At 48.9% G+C, this 15,017-nt stretch overlaps 1 long non-coding RNA gene across 1 annotated transcript; it reads left to right on the forward strand.

The window, feature by feature from the left end:
* The first annotated feature begins 5,387 nt into the window (after positions 1-5,387).
* On the forward strand, positions 5,388-14,643 carry LOC142010454 (uncharacterized). The gene is made up of 3 exons (XR_012644802.1): positions 5,388-5,695; positions 12,145-12,363; positions 13,809-14,643. It is a non-coding gene; the product is annotated as an uncharacterized LOC142010454 (long non-coding RNA).
* The last annotated feature ends 374 nt before the right edge of the window (positions 14,644-15,017 follow it).

Genomic DNA, 15,017 nt, shown 5'->3' on the forward strand with positions numbered 1-15,017 from the left:
GGTGAACGCTGGCAGGGCCAGCTGCTTGTGAGCCACCCACCTCCCCACCACATCCCCCACAGCACTACCTGCCCCCACACCCACACCACTGAGCACCAGAGAGCACACACCACCCACACGCTTCTTTTGTAAATAAACCAACACATTTTTTTTAAACAAAACAATGAACTCAACATTAAAGAAGGGGGGAAATATGTACATGGAGGGGCAGCTACTAAAGAGGGGGGTGGAACAAATAAACTATTTACAAAGATGGGGAGAATATGTACAAAGGAGGGGGGGCAACGTCTTTGGCCCTTCACCCCTATTGTCCAGCGCCTGGCATGGGGGCGGTGCGACCCATGTCTGGGCTGGAGGCCCCGTTGAGGCTGGGTGGGGGCTGAGAGAACTGGCAGATATGTCAGGGCCGGGTCCTGAGGCCCGCGGTCCCCCTCAGCGGCAGGCTCCAGGACAGCTGCTGGTGGAGGGTGGCTTGGAGGGACGGCAGGTGGAGCTATGGGTGGGGGGGCAAGTGCTCCGCGAGCTGCTCAAAGGTCTGCATGAAAGCCCCCCAAGCCTCCTGGCACCAGGCCAATGCTCGCTTCTGCAGGTGGAGCCGCTGCTCCTCCACCTGCAGGCGGCTCTCAGACACCTCCAGCTGTTGCCGGAGGGTGGCGAGGAGCTGGGGGTCAGTGGATGCCCAGGGATGGCTCCGGCACTGTCGGGCTCGTCCTTGGGCTGGTCTGGGCTCCGCTGCTGGGCTGGCCTCCTGAGATGGCCCCAGTGGGCTGTCCAGAACAACAGACACATAGCCTGTGCTCTCAGGGCCCTCAGATGGTGCAGCTGCGGAACAGAGGGGCGAAGAGTGGAGACAGCCGTTAGTCTGGGCCCTGACCCGTGGCCCATGTCCCCCCACCCCTCTGCTGCTGGTTCCCCATCCCCATCCCCCAGAGATGCTGCTGCTGCTGATGGGTGTGCTATTCCCCCCCCGGGGGGACCTCTACGTTCCGTGACCCCATCCCCAGGGATGGGGCATGGTGCTGTCCTGCTGGGGGGCAGGGGCTGATGGACTCTTCTGAGGGACATGCCACTGCTGTCCTTGAGGCCATGGTCATCTGGGTGTGTGCAGGGCCCTGGTCATGTCCCTTGTCCCCGCCCCTTAACCCCAGGGGTTTGCACTGGGGGGGCTACATACCTGACACTCCTCTCCCATGGTCGGGGGACACCCATTGGGCAGACGCCCTGCTGGAGCTGCGGTAGGGGAGGTCTATGAGCAGCCCCCGTCGCTGGAGGCCTCCTCCTCCTCCTCCTGCTGTGCTGCCCCATGGGTGGGCTCCTGTGGGGGCCCCTGGGGTGCAGGGCTGGCCTCCAGGCCGGACTCCATCTCTGGGGCCTGCTGGGGCTCGTTGGTTGAGGTGTCAAGAGTAGCCGTGGGGAGGAGGTGTACCGGGGGCCCAGGATTTCCCTGAGCTCCCTGTAAAAGGGGCAAGCGGCGGGGGTGGCCGCAGATCAGCTGGCTGTGTCCTGGGCCCAGGTGTAACCCTGCTGCAGCTCCTTCACCTTACTCCTCATGTGGTCAGGAGTGCGGACAGGGTGACCCTGGGCAGCCAGGCCCTCGGACAGCTGAGCGAATGCATCTGCATTCCGCCGCTTGCTTCCCATTACCTGGAGCACCTCCTCCTCGCCCCAGAGCCCCAGCAGGCCCCGGATCTTGGCCTCCAACCAGGAGGGGCCCTGTCTCCTCTTCCTCCGCTGGCTGGCTGGCTGGGAGCCCTGGGTCCCCTTGGGGGGGTGCCCTGTGGGCGCTTGGGGGGCTGGCTGGATGCCATGGGTGCTGGGTGGTGGGTTGGGGCTTGTGAGAACGTGCAGGATGGGCATGTGTGTGTGCTGCTGCCTGCACACGCTCTCAGCTTCCTGCACAGGACATAAGGGGACAGGGAGCTTTAAGGGGCTGCTGCACGCAGTGACCATAGAGCTCAGGGGCTGGAGAGAGCATCTCTCAACCCCTCAGCTGAAGGCTGCCATGGAGGACCCCGCTATTTCGATGTTGTGGGACGCGGATCGTCTACACGTTCAACTTCGAAGTAGGGCGCTATTCCAATCTCCTGATGAGGATAGCGACTTCAACGTCTCACCGCCTTATGTCGATTTCAACTTCAAAATAGCGCTCGGCACATATAGACGCGACGGGCGCTATTTCAAAGTTGGCCCGGCTACTTCGAAATAGCCAGTTAGTGTAGATGCAGCTGTAGATAGTGGGTCCTAGAGAGTCTCCAGGAATGCTAGGGAAGCAGGAAGTAAGTTGGCAGGAGGCTAGGAGAGCTGGTAGAAGCAGGGTGTGGGCTTTTCAACTGGAAGCAGAGACCATCTTGCTCCTGTCTTTGTGTGATCAGAGCAGAGATCGGAAAGCCATAAAGTATGCCAGGAAGCAAGGCATGGGGAATTCAGTGACATCCATGCCTAGGGAAGGACTAACTCGTGGAACTGTATATATGTGAATATAACAGGGAAGGTTTAGTCAGAAGTAATCAGGCTATTTTCTTGATTTTGGGATTTGTTGAACTTCTTTGTGCTGAGCACATGTAACTACTCCACTTACACTGTAAGTTTCCAAACTGAATGCCAGGGAAGCAATTCTTTGAGTTTTAATCCTTTCCCCTCTTCAACCCTTCCCTGCTCCATTGTTCTGAAACACCTAGAAATCAAGTGATTTGTCATTATGTATGTTTCTTTGTTTTCTTAGTAAAAATCACCTTTTTAAGACCATGATCTGATTGCTGTGCATAGAAGGCAGGTGGACATATGCACATGTGTGCAAGACAGCAAGCCATACTATTAAGAGAAAGTACAGCTTTTCAAGCTTTCTCCAAAGGGAAGGAATTCCCAAGTGCATCATCTTAGGTTCTCAATGGGGTTTTTGTATTTAGGTGGTTGGTTGCAGCAATACCAATCCAATGCTGGGGAATCTGTGATCTTGGGGAATTTATAAACAGAAGCCTTTAGTGGCAAGATATTTTAAAGGCTCTTGCAGGTCCCCATATTCTGCACTTGAAGAGTGAGTATGGGGTTGGGGAAAGCTTTGACAATGAAATTTTATCAAGTTGCCTTAGCCAGCACAAGAATTGCCATTTTAGCCTCCCTGTCCTGACTGACAATTATCCTGCCACCTGCTCCATCTAATTCACCCTGTCTTACAGGTTCTGACTTCATTTTGTAAGCATTTACAAGTTGCCCAAATGGGAGTTAAATATTTTTGATCTATATGCTGAAGAACTGAGTGAGAAGCAGGGACATACTACCCAGTGAGAAGTGGGGGTTAAGGAGGAATGGGAGATCCCTCAGCTTCAAGTTCTTGGCCCCCAAAAATCAGGTCATAATCTGTCCATCAGAATAGATCATCTCATACTTCTCCATTCTTTGAGGCCACTGGCGTCGTCTAAGAGGTTAAGAACATAAGAATGGCCATACTGGGGCAGACCAAAGGTCCATCCAGCCCAGTAGCCTGTCTGCAGACAGTGGTCAGTGCCAGGTGCCCCAGAGGGGGTGGGCCAAAGACAATAATCAAGCGATTTGTCTCCTGTCATCCATTTCCAGCCTCTGACAATCAGAGGCCAGGGACACCAACATTCCTACCCTTGGCTAATAGCCTTTTGTCAACCTAACCTCCATGAATTGAGCTAGTTCCAGCACTCTCAATGTAGGGACCTGGTGGGACTTACATCAAAAAGAGGAAAGGTTTAGGGAGAACCAGAGCAAAAGAGAAGAGACACATGCAGAAAATGAAGAGATGTATGGGAGGATGGAATAGTATCAGGAGTAGGGCTAGGCTTTCTGTCACAGGAAGAGGTGTGGGTAAGTTTTAAAGGAGCATGTACATATTATATGTGCCATGGAAATCTCTAAGCACTAGGTTGTCAGCTACCAGGAGTTTTGCCATTCTGGTCTCCTTATTTTCACTGAAAAGCCTTTTACTGCATTTTTTCAACAGGACTGCACATTAAGTCATTATTCACCATGGCTAGGGATACACTACAAAGCTATTTTGAGATAACTGTTGTTATCTCAAAATAACTTTGTTGTCTAGACTACACATGTGCTATTTTGAAATAACTTTGAAATTGTGTGTGCATTATTTCAAACTCTGTAAGCCTCATTCCATGAGGAATGATGCTTAGCTTGAAATAGATACTTTGAACTAAGCTGTGTTATTCAGGGGAATAAGGATTATTTTGAGTGACAGGGCCTCCAGGCCCCCAGGATACCCGGCTGTTGCCAGACGATCTCTCTGGCCACAGGCAGGGAACCCTTTTCTTGTTTTCCCTTCCGGTACCCAGCCTTTAAAGGCACAACTGTTGCCCTAAGGGGTTTGTGCTCCCGGTCTCCTGCACAGCCAGCAGCCTGCTCCTGCACCACAGGCTGGAGACTGCAGGCATGAGCCACAAGAAGGTCTCCAACTTGCCTCCCATAACTTCCCTGGAGCCTGCCCAATTCGCCCTGAGGAGTGTGCACAGGCCCAGAAGAGATGGGCACTTTCCTACTTGGGGGCAGAGATCTGGAACCTCATTGCAGCCTGGGAGGATGAAACCATCTCCCAGGATCTACATGAAAGCCACATGTGCAGCCAGGAGCAGGTATACATGAAGGTCAAGGAGCTACTCCAGGCTTATGCCAGGGCCGGGAGGGCAGGTCCAGGTCCAGGTCCAGGGCAGTGCCTACCAACTGCCCCTACTTCAAGGACATGGATTGGATTGGGGGGGTCAGGGCAGTCCCCTCACCACCTCTTGGGGTGAAGTCCAGTGGCAACCTGCCTATCATGTAGCTGGATCCAGACAGCAGGGATAGTGACCAGGAGCTGCCTGAGGACCCAGACAGAGTGCCAGGGGACAGCAGTTGGGCCGCCCTGGTGACAGGAGACCTATCCATGGAGGCTTCCAAGGTATCAGATGATGCGGGAGAGGGACCATCAAATAAATATCACCTCCATTCCCCATACCGTGAGTGGAGGTGGCTAGCCAGGCTATGTGGGGGTGGGGAAGAACCTGGCCTGGTGTGGTGATGGTCACCCCACACCCAAACTTCATTGGCTGTGGTGCATGCATCCACTGGTGCACATGGGACAATTTGCTGTGCTGTTTCCAGGCACGTGGCCCTGAGATTGTGCTGCAGGGCAGCCATGGGCTACTGAGCAGGGGGTGCCTGGAGAGGCCTGACATGGCCCCACCCCCTGTGTGGGACACCCTGGCCTCATAGGTCACCATGGGAGGAAGGCAGGGGGCAGCACAACTCACACACCCACAGCAGTCCCACACACAGCTCATGGCATATGGACATGCTCCCAGCTCCATGCCAGCCCCCACTCCTGGGGCCACCAGGGTTCAGCAGTGTGAGGACACGTGGCTTGGCTCACCACATGATGGCTGCAGCAGATCCAGGTACCTTTGCTCTCAGCTCATACATGGGGACCAGGGTCCATGCATTGTGTCTCCTGGGATGACTAACCACCTGTCCTTGTTCTTCACAGCTGGACCAGCTCCAACAGGATGGTGCCTTGCATTCCTCCAGACAACTAGCCCAGACACAGGGACACTTCTGTCACCTGCAGGGTACCAATGGCCTCCTGCAGCAGCACCTGGAGGAGCTTTGGCCACGCTTGTCATGACATTGGACTGGGTGGCCGAGCATCTCCTCATCTGCAGTGAGGACCACCACCTCCATGGTAAGGACCTCTGCCCCAAGGCCCAGTGGATGCAGTAGGAGCTCGGGTGGGCACTGCTGCTGAAGGTGTGCGTACTAGTGCATGCCCTGGTGTCCCACCCCAGCAGAGCCCTCACCCCCTCACTCGCCCCCCGCTCCTTTCCCAATCCCCTCACCCCCTGCCACACCTTCCTTCCTCCTCTGGGAATGCCGAGGTCCCTGTACTCAAGGCAGTGTGGCCTGTGTGGGCAGGTGCCCTGCAGAGCCTGTGTCTTGAGCCCCCCAACTGCTGGGCCCTGTATGTGGGTCTGCCCTCCACATAGTTGCTAGCACACTCCCTCCACCCTGCACCCTTCCCCCCAGTCACCTCCACACTCCCTCCTCAGTTACCCCACCCCACCCTTGTAAATATAGACCCCCATTTTGTGTTCAAACAACAGGATGTTTATTGCCTGTTTGGGAAGGGGGAATGGAGAGGGCAAGATGGGGGCATGGGGCATAGATGGATGAAGTTGAAGTTCCCCATGGAGTGGCCCAGAGTACAGCATCACTGCTACCCCAGGGTGAAGCTCTCCTTGAGGGCCTCCCTCATGCTGATGGTGTCTCACTGGGCCTCCTGAATGGCAGCTATGCATGGCTGTTCAAAGGCCCTGGCTAGGCACTTTGCCTCAGCTTCCTATGTGGGCAGGGAGGCCTTCCTCCTTCACTCACACGGGCTGTGGAGGACACAGCATGCAGCGGCCACCGCCTGTGGGACGCAGTACTCCCTCAGGCCCAGGCAGGTAAGGATGCAGTGGCAATGCTTCTTGAGGTTGCTGAAGGCACCCTTGACACCATGCAGGCCCTGGTCAGCCAGGCATTGAAGGCCTCTGAAGAGGGGTGCAGGTGGCTGGTGTAGGGCCTCATGAGCCCGGGCAAAAAGGGATAGGCCATGTCCCCCACAAGTAGATGGGCATGTCCACATTCCTGATCCTGATGGTGTAGTTGGGGAAGAAGGTCCCGGAATGCAGCTGTTCATAGACAGGAGTTCCAGAACACGTGGGCATTGTGTGCCTTCCCTGACAACCTAATGCTGACATTTGTGAATCAGCCCCAGTAGTTGGTCATGGCCTGCAGAACCACTGGGAAATATCCCTTCTGGGTGATGTAGGTGGAGGCCTGGTGTTCTGGGGCATGGATGGGGTTGTGTGTCCCGTTGATGTCTCTTCTGCAGTTGGGAAAGTCCAGGGCACAGAGTTCCATGATGACAGCATCCACGTCTGCAAGGCAGATGACTCTGCACAACAGTGTGGTATTGATGACCTTGACCACCTGGGCACAGTTGGAGCGTATTTCACAGTGCTGTCAGGACACCTGCTGGCTGTCTCCCCTAGGAGCCCCTCCCCCACCACTGGGAGCAAGCCCCAGCAGTTGCATCACCCCTGGCCAAACTTTGTGGGGGTGGGACACAGAGAACCATCCCATCCTTCCTCCTGCTGGTGTGGTCCACTGGGCCAGGAACTCTCTACCTGCATGAGCAAGTTCCTGACAGTCAACTTCCCCATTCCAAACTGACTTCTGTTGGAATGATAGCTGGCCAGTGTGGTGAGTTGCCAGAGTGCAATGGCGAACCACTTCTGGAGGGGGATGGTGGTCCTCAGTTGTGTGTCCCATGGCTGCAGGGCAGGGACAAGCCACTTGCAGAGCTCCAGGATGGTGACTTTCCTTCTGAAGTTCTGTAGCCATTGCTGGTCTTCCCACTGCTGCAAAATGACATGGCCCCACCAGTCTGCACTGGTGTCCAGCTGCCATATGTGGCAGGATACAGGGACCAGTGCCTGAACCGCAGCCTCCAGGTGGGGGAAGCTTCTCAGCTGAGCAAGGAGAGTCCACCACATGGGATCGTGGTGGGGATCCTCCAGGTGCTGGGGATCAGGTCACTGGACATCCCCCACAGCTTGGAGGAGGAGCTGGAGAATGGCTGGGGCTGGCTCCAGCTCAATTGCAAAGGCTGCTGTGCTGCCCTGGGGCAGGGCAACCATAGCAGGTGATATGAATGCTTTGCTGTCATAGAATCATAGAATCATAGACTTCTAGGGCTAGAAGGGACCTCAGGAGGTCATCAAGTCCAGTCCCCTGCTTCAAGCAGTCCTCAGCTAAGTCATCCCATCCAGGAGTTTTTCAATCTGGGACTTAAAAACCTCTAGAGATGGAGATTCCACCACCTCTCTAGGCAACGTACTCCAGTGCTTTAACACCTTCCTGGTGAAGTAGTTTTTCCTGATGTCCTGCTCCTCTCCTTCTGTAACTTCAGACCATTGCTCATTGTTCTGCTGTCTGTCACCACTGAGAACAGTTTTTCTCCATCTTCTTTAGAGCCCCTCTTCAGGAAGTTGAAGGCTGCTATTAAATCACCCCTCAGTCTTTTCTTCTGCAAACTAAATAACACCAAATCCTTCAGCCTCTCTCAAAGGTCATATGCTCCAGCCTTTTAATCATTTTCGTTGCCCTCCGCTAAACCTGTTCCAGCACATCCACATCCTTCCTATACCGGGGGTGGGGGGGCCAAAACTGGACACAGTACTCCAAGATGTGGCCTCACCACTGCTGAATAGAGGGGAACAACCACTTCTCTAGATCTACTCTCAATACTCCTCCTAATGCACTCCAACATGTTGTTAGCATTCTTGTCTACCAGGGCACACTGTTGAATCGTATTCAGCCTTTCATCCACTATAATCCCTATGTCCCTTTCTGCTGTACTGCTGCTTAGCCAGTTGGTCCCCAGCCTATAACAATGCTTGGAATTCTCCCATCCCAAATGCAGGAGTCTACACTTTTCCTTGTTGAACTGCATCAGATTTCTTTTGGCCCAATCCTCTGATTTATCCAGGTCACTCTGGATCCTATCTCTACCCTCCCATGTATCTTACCTCTTCCCCGGACTTGATGTCATCTGCAAACTTAGTGAGGGTGCAGTCCAGGCCTTCATAGGGGGAGGGATAGCTCAGTTAAGAGGTTTGCATGTTGGCCTGCCAAACCCAGGGCTGTGAGCTCAATACCTGAGGAGGCCATTTAGAGGTCTGGGGCAAATAGATTAAATAGAAAAAAAAAAGCTGTCAGGGATGGTTCTTGGTCCTGCTAAGAAGAAAGGAGACTGGACTCCATGACCTCCTGAGGTCCCTTCTAGCTCTATGAGATGTGTATCTCCATATCCAGGTGTGATGTAGTGGGGGATGTGTGTGGCAGGCCAAGCAGCTCACATAGGCTGAGGATGACCCCCTGCTGTTTGTAATCTAATATAGCAGGTAACACCTCTGACCCCCAATAAAGAGTGGAGAGGAGCCCAGCTGGATTTGAATCAGAGGTGGCAGTTGGAAGCTGGGAGGAGAGGGGGAAGGCAGCTAGGCTGGGCTGAGGGGAAGCTAGACCCCAGATGTGGGCACCCCTCAGTCTCCTCTCCCCAGGATAGATTGGAATGATTGTCTCTGCTGGCTGTACTGACACCTCTGCACTGCACTGTGTCTCTGTTGCCTATAAATTTCTCTGAGAGAGAGTCACTCCAGTCTGCAGACGGGGGCAGTGTTTGGGGACCCCTGAACCCCATTATACCAGGTCATTAATAAAGATGTTGAACAACACTGTCCCTCAAGGAGGTAGGCAAGCAAGCAGGGAAACCTGAGGAGAGGCTATCTGGGGGTGTCCCTTTAAACATAAGCCTCAGAGAGCCTCAAGCAGCAGCCATAGGAAGAAACTGCTAGCCTGATGACCTGCCTGAAGTGATTCCGGGTGGCCTTATATGAGAGTTAGTGTCCAACAGGTGTGGATGTTTTATTCCACTAAGAAAAAAAGTTATTTCACAATAACTTATGAGTGTGGCTGCCTTATTTCAAACTAAGTTATTTTGAATTGATGACTTTGACATAACTTAGTTTGAAATAGAGCTGCAGTGTAGCCATAGCCCATGAGTACAGCTGTCAGACTTTAGCCTGTCTATAGATGTACAGCAGGAAGCAAGTATGTAGGGGAGAGAAGTGGAGCAGCAATAACACTGGAGTAGTGGGAGGCAGAATGCAAGGAGTGGTGGGGTAAGGACTGAGGGCCAGCCTTGGGACCATTCATGGAGCAGGGTATTGTATAATCAGAGCATGGCTGCAGAATCCAGGCCTAAATTATGAAAAGTGTATCTTAAAAGAATGGTATGATAAAACAGGCCTTTTATGGAGAACCTGTCAACAGTTTGAAAAGTATATGATATTTAAAATTGAAAGAAGACATCGTTTTGAGATTTGACTTTCCTCTGGTCATCCTGTGTGTGTGTCTAATCCAAGATTTATGTCCCTCAGGCTTCAGTCACTCTACACAGCAACTTGAGGGCTAATATGCAGGTCGGTTTGTGCTAGTTTTGATATGAACATGATAAAAATAACCCTGAATATAAGCCTACCCAAGACCCAAAGCATATACTTAGGCAGTTGACCAATGCCAAATGGGATAGCTACACTGCGATCTTTTCCCCAAAAGCTCAATCACAGTTAGTGCAGATATGTCTGCCCATTCCAGTAAGTACACCTTCAGCGGCAATGTAGACTTAGCTGTACAGGCAGGGAGCCTAACCTCCTCAATATTTTGAGAGGCATGAGCACACTGACAAAACTTAATGATAATAAAAGAAAGTACTGATGTTTTAACATAGATTATTGGTCCTGCAAGCACAGATGCTTGTGCTGAACTTTACACAGATGAATACTGTGTAAAGTTCAAGGCACGATTTAGATGCATAAAGAAAACTGTTCACACAAGTGCCAGTAGGATCAGGGGCATCATCTAAAAAGATGCATTTTTAGACAAATATAATTAAATTGTAATAGTGTGAGACCATTTTTTCCCACAGAACGCCTACATCGTTTAGTCCTACTTGATCACAGGCAGTAGGGAGCTTTGGCAAAGAATTTAGATCTGGCATGCCGCAGAGTGTTTGAAGTTCTAGTTTATCAGTACAGGCTAAAAGAGCCAATCTTTAGGCTTTATTTTTGTTTCCTAGAGGATCCTTAATTAAAAGACAGACCCAATTCAGTCTTCTATGCTTGCTCCTCTTGTTTTCTATTTTCTGCACTTTCAGCAAAGAGGGTTCATATAGCTCTATAATTTTTTTCCACTAGTTTCATATAAACACAGTTTCCTTAAATAATGTAGCCCAAGTTCTCATAAACTGATAGTTAAATCTTCCTGGGTCATTCAACTACCCTACCCAATAATCCAATAATTTCAGTTGTCAGATTTTTAGATGAACAGAATGCATACTCTGGAGTCCATTGACTTCAAATAGGACCTTGTGAATTCCTCTGGAGACATAATAATGTATTTAGAAAGTATATAAATAGCAGCTTAGTCACTCCTCAGTGACTACCCCGAATAATTTAGCTTGTGCCTTTACTATTCACTCTAGTTAGTTTGACCCAGATATTCTGTCTCTAAATTATATGTAAGAACCAATCAGAAAAAGGAGTTCCTTAATTTAAGTTTTATTAGTGGCACTGCATTACATTTTCACTCCGTATTAGAGTAGTAATTTAGTGCAGCATAGTAAAAGTATTGTAAAAGCCACCATTACTTTGTCAACACTGCATTTTCACCAGCTGAAAGGTTGCAAACAGAATGGTAGGAGAGACATCCTGCTGAAAAATCCCAAGTGGATGCAGAAATAAAAGCTTGTCACATTCTCCCTTCTTAACACATGATGTTTTAACCCACAAGGAAGGGGATAGCGCTGTGCTGCATGCTTTTTCTTGATGATCATTTCTTGTCTCCATTGACTTCCAAACTGAAAAGGTAATCTTGTTTCTTGGTAACCCCTGTATTCCAGACCTCCGAGAATTTAGGAGTTTGAGTACAATGGAAAGCAGGGGAGACTGATGCTGCTGGGAAGCAGCAATGGGGAGAAGGAGGGTTAAATTAAAAAAGCAATATATGGTGTAGAAAGTTGTGTCTGCCAGCTGTAATAAGCCATATGAAAAAGTACATCATGAGGAGAAAGGAAGTAAATGAGAAGTGTGATGCTCCGTGTCCCAAAGCAACATCTTGGCACCGCCGCATTCATCATGTTTATATAGTCATGGTATGTTTTGTACCAAGTATGCCCTGCCAGGGATCATGGCAAAAGCCTTGATGTGTTGAACATTAATATCCTGTGGCATTGTATGTCTTGTGGTTGTGTGGGAGGTTATAAAGTCTTGCTATGTGTGTGTTACTGGAAGATGGTGTGAAGTTGGAAACACCCATAACAAGTATTTCAGATACAACAAGGAAGAAGCTGGAAAGTGATAACACCTAATCAATAAAGACAATGAGCAATAGGAAAGGCTTGCCCTCAGGCTGAAATGCTTCAGACAACATATGAATAATGGCCATTGTGACTCATCATACATGCAGGGGCAGATGGTGTCATCACATGATGTGAAAATCAATCTTGTACCTAAATTTCTTCCACAGATTGCCTTGGAACTTAGCTTGAAACAAAGGAGATCTCACCATATGGAAGAAACTATAAATGGGCAAGTGACACTGGCAAGGGCCCACTCCATACACAGAACAGCAATGGAAACAGCGGAGGAGCAAAGACTGGGTTGGAGGAAATGATGTATCAGGCAGGAAAGAAGGAAACCTACCTGTGTAGAAAGTTTCAGTGGACTGTTTATACTATTTAACAGGGTGAGTCACTACTAAATTCAAATCCTATCTAGTATATTAGGTTTAAATTGTGATTTTGTTTATTTGCATGGTAATCTACTTCAATGTGTTTGCTATCACTTATTATCTATATCACATATTATAATATGCTTCCTATCACTTATAATCTATGTTTCTGTAGGTAACAAATTTGTTTTACATTTTACCTAAAACACTGGTTTGCTTGAACTGTATGAGGTACCTCATTTTAGTCAGCAAGTGCTTATACATGGTCCTCTTCACACAGGAGGAGGGGCAGACTGGGTAATATAGTCATACCTGTCAGGATTTTGACCAGGGCAGGATGGTACAGATCTGGGGTCTCAGGCTGAGGAGCTGAGATATTTTATCTGGAACATCTCTGTTGTTGGTTCATGCACTGGCTGGCAGATCATTCGTGAACATACCGGGGAGAAGCCTCTGCCTGAGCATGTTGATACGAGTGCAAGCTTAGATGGCTTTGCAGCTTGTCACAATGTCACAGTACTAGAGAAAATCCAAATGAGTGAGTCAGAAGGCTCCACTGAAGTTCAAGATGGCACGCAAGGGGACACCCATCACAAAGAAAATGGATTTTTGCATTAGGCTTGTTATGGAATACTTAACAGAAACATATGCAGGCCATCAATTATATTTGGATATGGTATTACGACCCTGAGATGCAGATGCATATTCTGGTGAGAGCCATGGGTGGGATATCTGGAAAGTTTCTATTATTTACCCTGAAGATTCTGGCCTTCTGCTCTGTCTTACATAACTGTAAATCTACACTAAAGTCATTGATTTTACATATAATACCTAAACCCGTTTAAATAAAAAATAAATTGAGCCCTAAGACTGAGTCTAGAATTTAAATTAATTGGAATGTGACATTATAGCTAAACTACTGTGTTTGGATGCAAGTGTTTGGGAACACTCTGGGATTAATGAATAGCTGTGCCCCCCTCAACTCTCCATCCTACAGTGTCTTTCACACTGCTTCACTGTGACAGGAACTACTCCTGTTCTGCTTGCCCACAGCCTCTCGCATGTACATGACTCCCTGTTATACTGTCTGAGTGCTATAACCAATCTTGAATTACACCAGCAATTTCCCAGTCCCAGAACTTCTCCCAACAACATGTGTCTTGTACTGTCAAGCCATCACCTGGGCAATACAAGCTTATCTAAAGTCTACCATTTTATTAATAGAAAACAATACGCTCTGGTTCTGTTATCACAAATGGAGGTTCTCAAATACTTCAGTCCAAACAAAGTAGTTTAGATAAAACAAGAAATAAATGTGTTAAATACAGAAAGATTGATTTTAAACGAGAGGATCCCTCCCCAGTCCCATGCTGTTTCCTTTGTCCTTTAAGTCTTGTTCATGTTGTGGTGGAAATGAAAGGGGAGGAATAATCTGTGGCATTTGCTCTCTTTTCTTATAGCATATCTCTTCTTTGAGAATCATCTGCAGCTGAGATACAGGAAATGGAAGTTCCATGTAGATGGGAAACTCAAGCTGATCTTTTGTGAAACTGTAGCTGTTTTGCTCACACACCCTTTCCTACCAAAGACTGATCACTTAAACATGGGACTTTGTTGGCATTCAGAAGAGGCATCAGTTTGCCTTTCATCTAGAGAACCTAGTTTGTGACTGTCCTTAGTAATATCATATCGTATATTCCTATAACTTTACACAAACTGTCATATATACTTTACCAGGATAATAATGGACAGCAAATTACTAGTTTTTAAATGATCCATGACAAGGCATGTTTTTACCAGATGTATCATAGTCCTGTAAAAGAATGAACATATGATGAAGACTCCCATATCTAGGCTAAAAAAAAACTTTCCAAGAACATCATGGTGTATCAGCATTTTTATATATTATGTGATTTTAAATGTCTTGGGCGAATAAGTGTATTCTGATAATTTTGCAGATGGATAGATCAGTGTATCACATCTTACTGGTGTGAAACTTGGCCTCTTCACAAATGTCTTGTATGTCATTGGGAGGAGAAAAATTCTGCTTCAGTCAGGGAGGCTGGAAGAACTGCTGGAGCCCTGGGCAAGGTGATTGTTGGGGAGGCTGGCACCATGCTTCTTCATCCTAAGCTCTCCCCCTCGGCAGAGCTCTTGAGGCAATTTAAAGGGCCCACGGCTCCAGCTGCCAGGGCTGCCATGCCCCAGGCCCTTTTGAATTGCTGGGCTCTGGGTCATCTGCCCCATTTGTTCATTCCCCTATCATCAGGCCTGGCTTCAATCCATAACCATTTGCCTAGTCTTAGAACAACAGCATAGTAGGACTTTTCAAAAGCAAGGTGTAGGAAATTTATTGGAAAAAATAGATAACTCTCCTAGTCAGTGTTAAATGGACATTCCTTGCCAAGCTGGAGGACCTAAACAAATATGAGAACTTCTTATATTTTGGTCCACAGGTATATATCACATGATCCTTTTGTTCTCTTTGCATGTTGCTTGCATGTGAGCTATATCTTACTTTGTTCATCTGCGGTCAAAACTTAGAGAGATTCCCATAATAAATTCTTATTTTTCCAGTATTTGATCAACTGGAACTCTCAGATAACCGGCATAAACCCTGAGCCATGATGCGCCTTCCCTTTTTTCCCCTTCAGATAGTCCCAGAGTGC

Source organism: Carettochelys insculpta, chromosome 3 (assembly GCF_033958435.1).
Source record: "Carettochelys insculpta isolate YL-2023 chromosome 3, ASM3395843v1, whole genome shotgun sequence".
In the NCBI taxonomy this organism is placed as follows: domain Eukaryota; kingdom Metazoa; phylum Chordata; order Testudines; family Carettochelyidae; genus Carettochelys; species Carettochelys insculpta.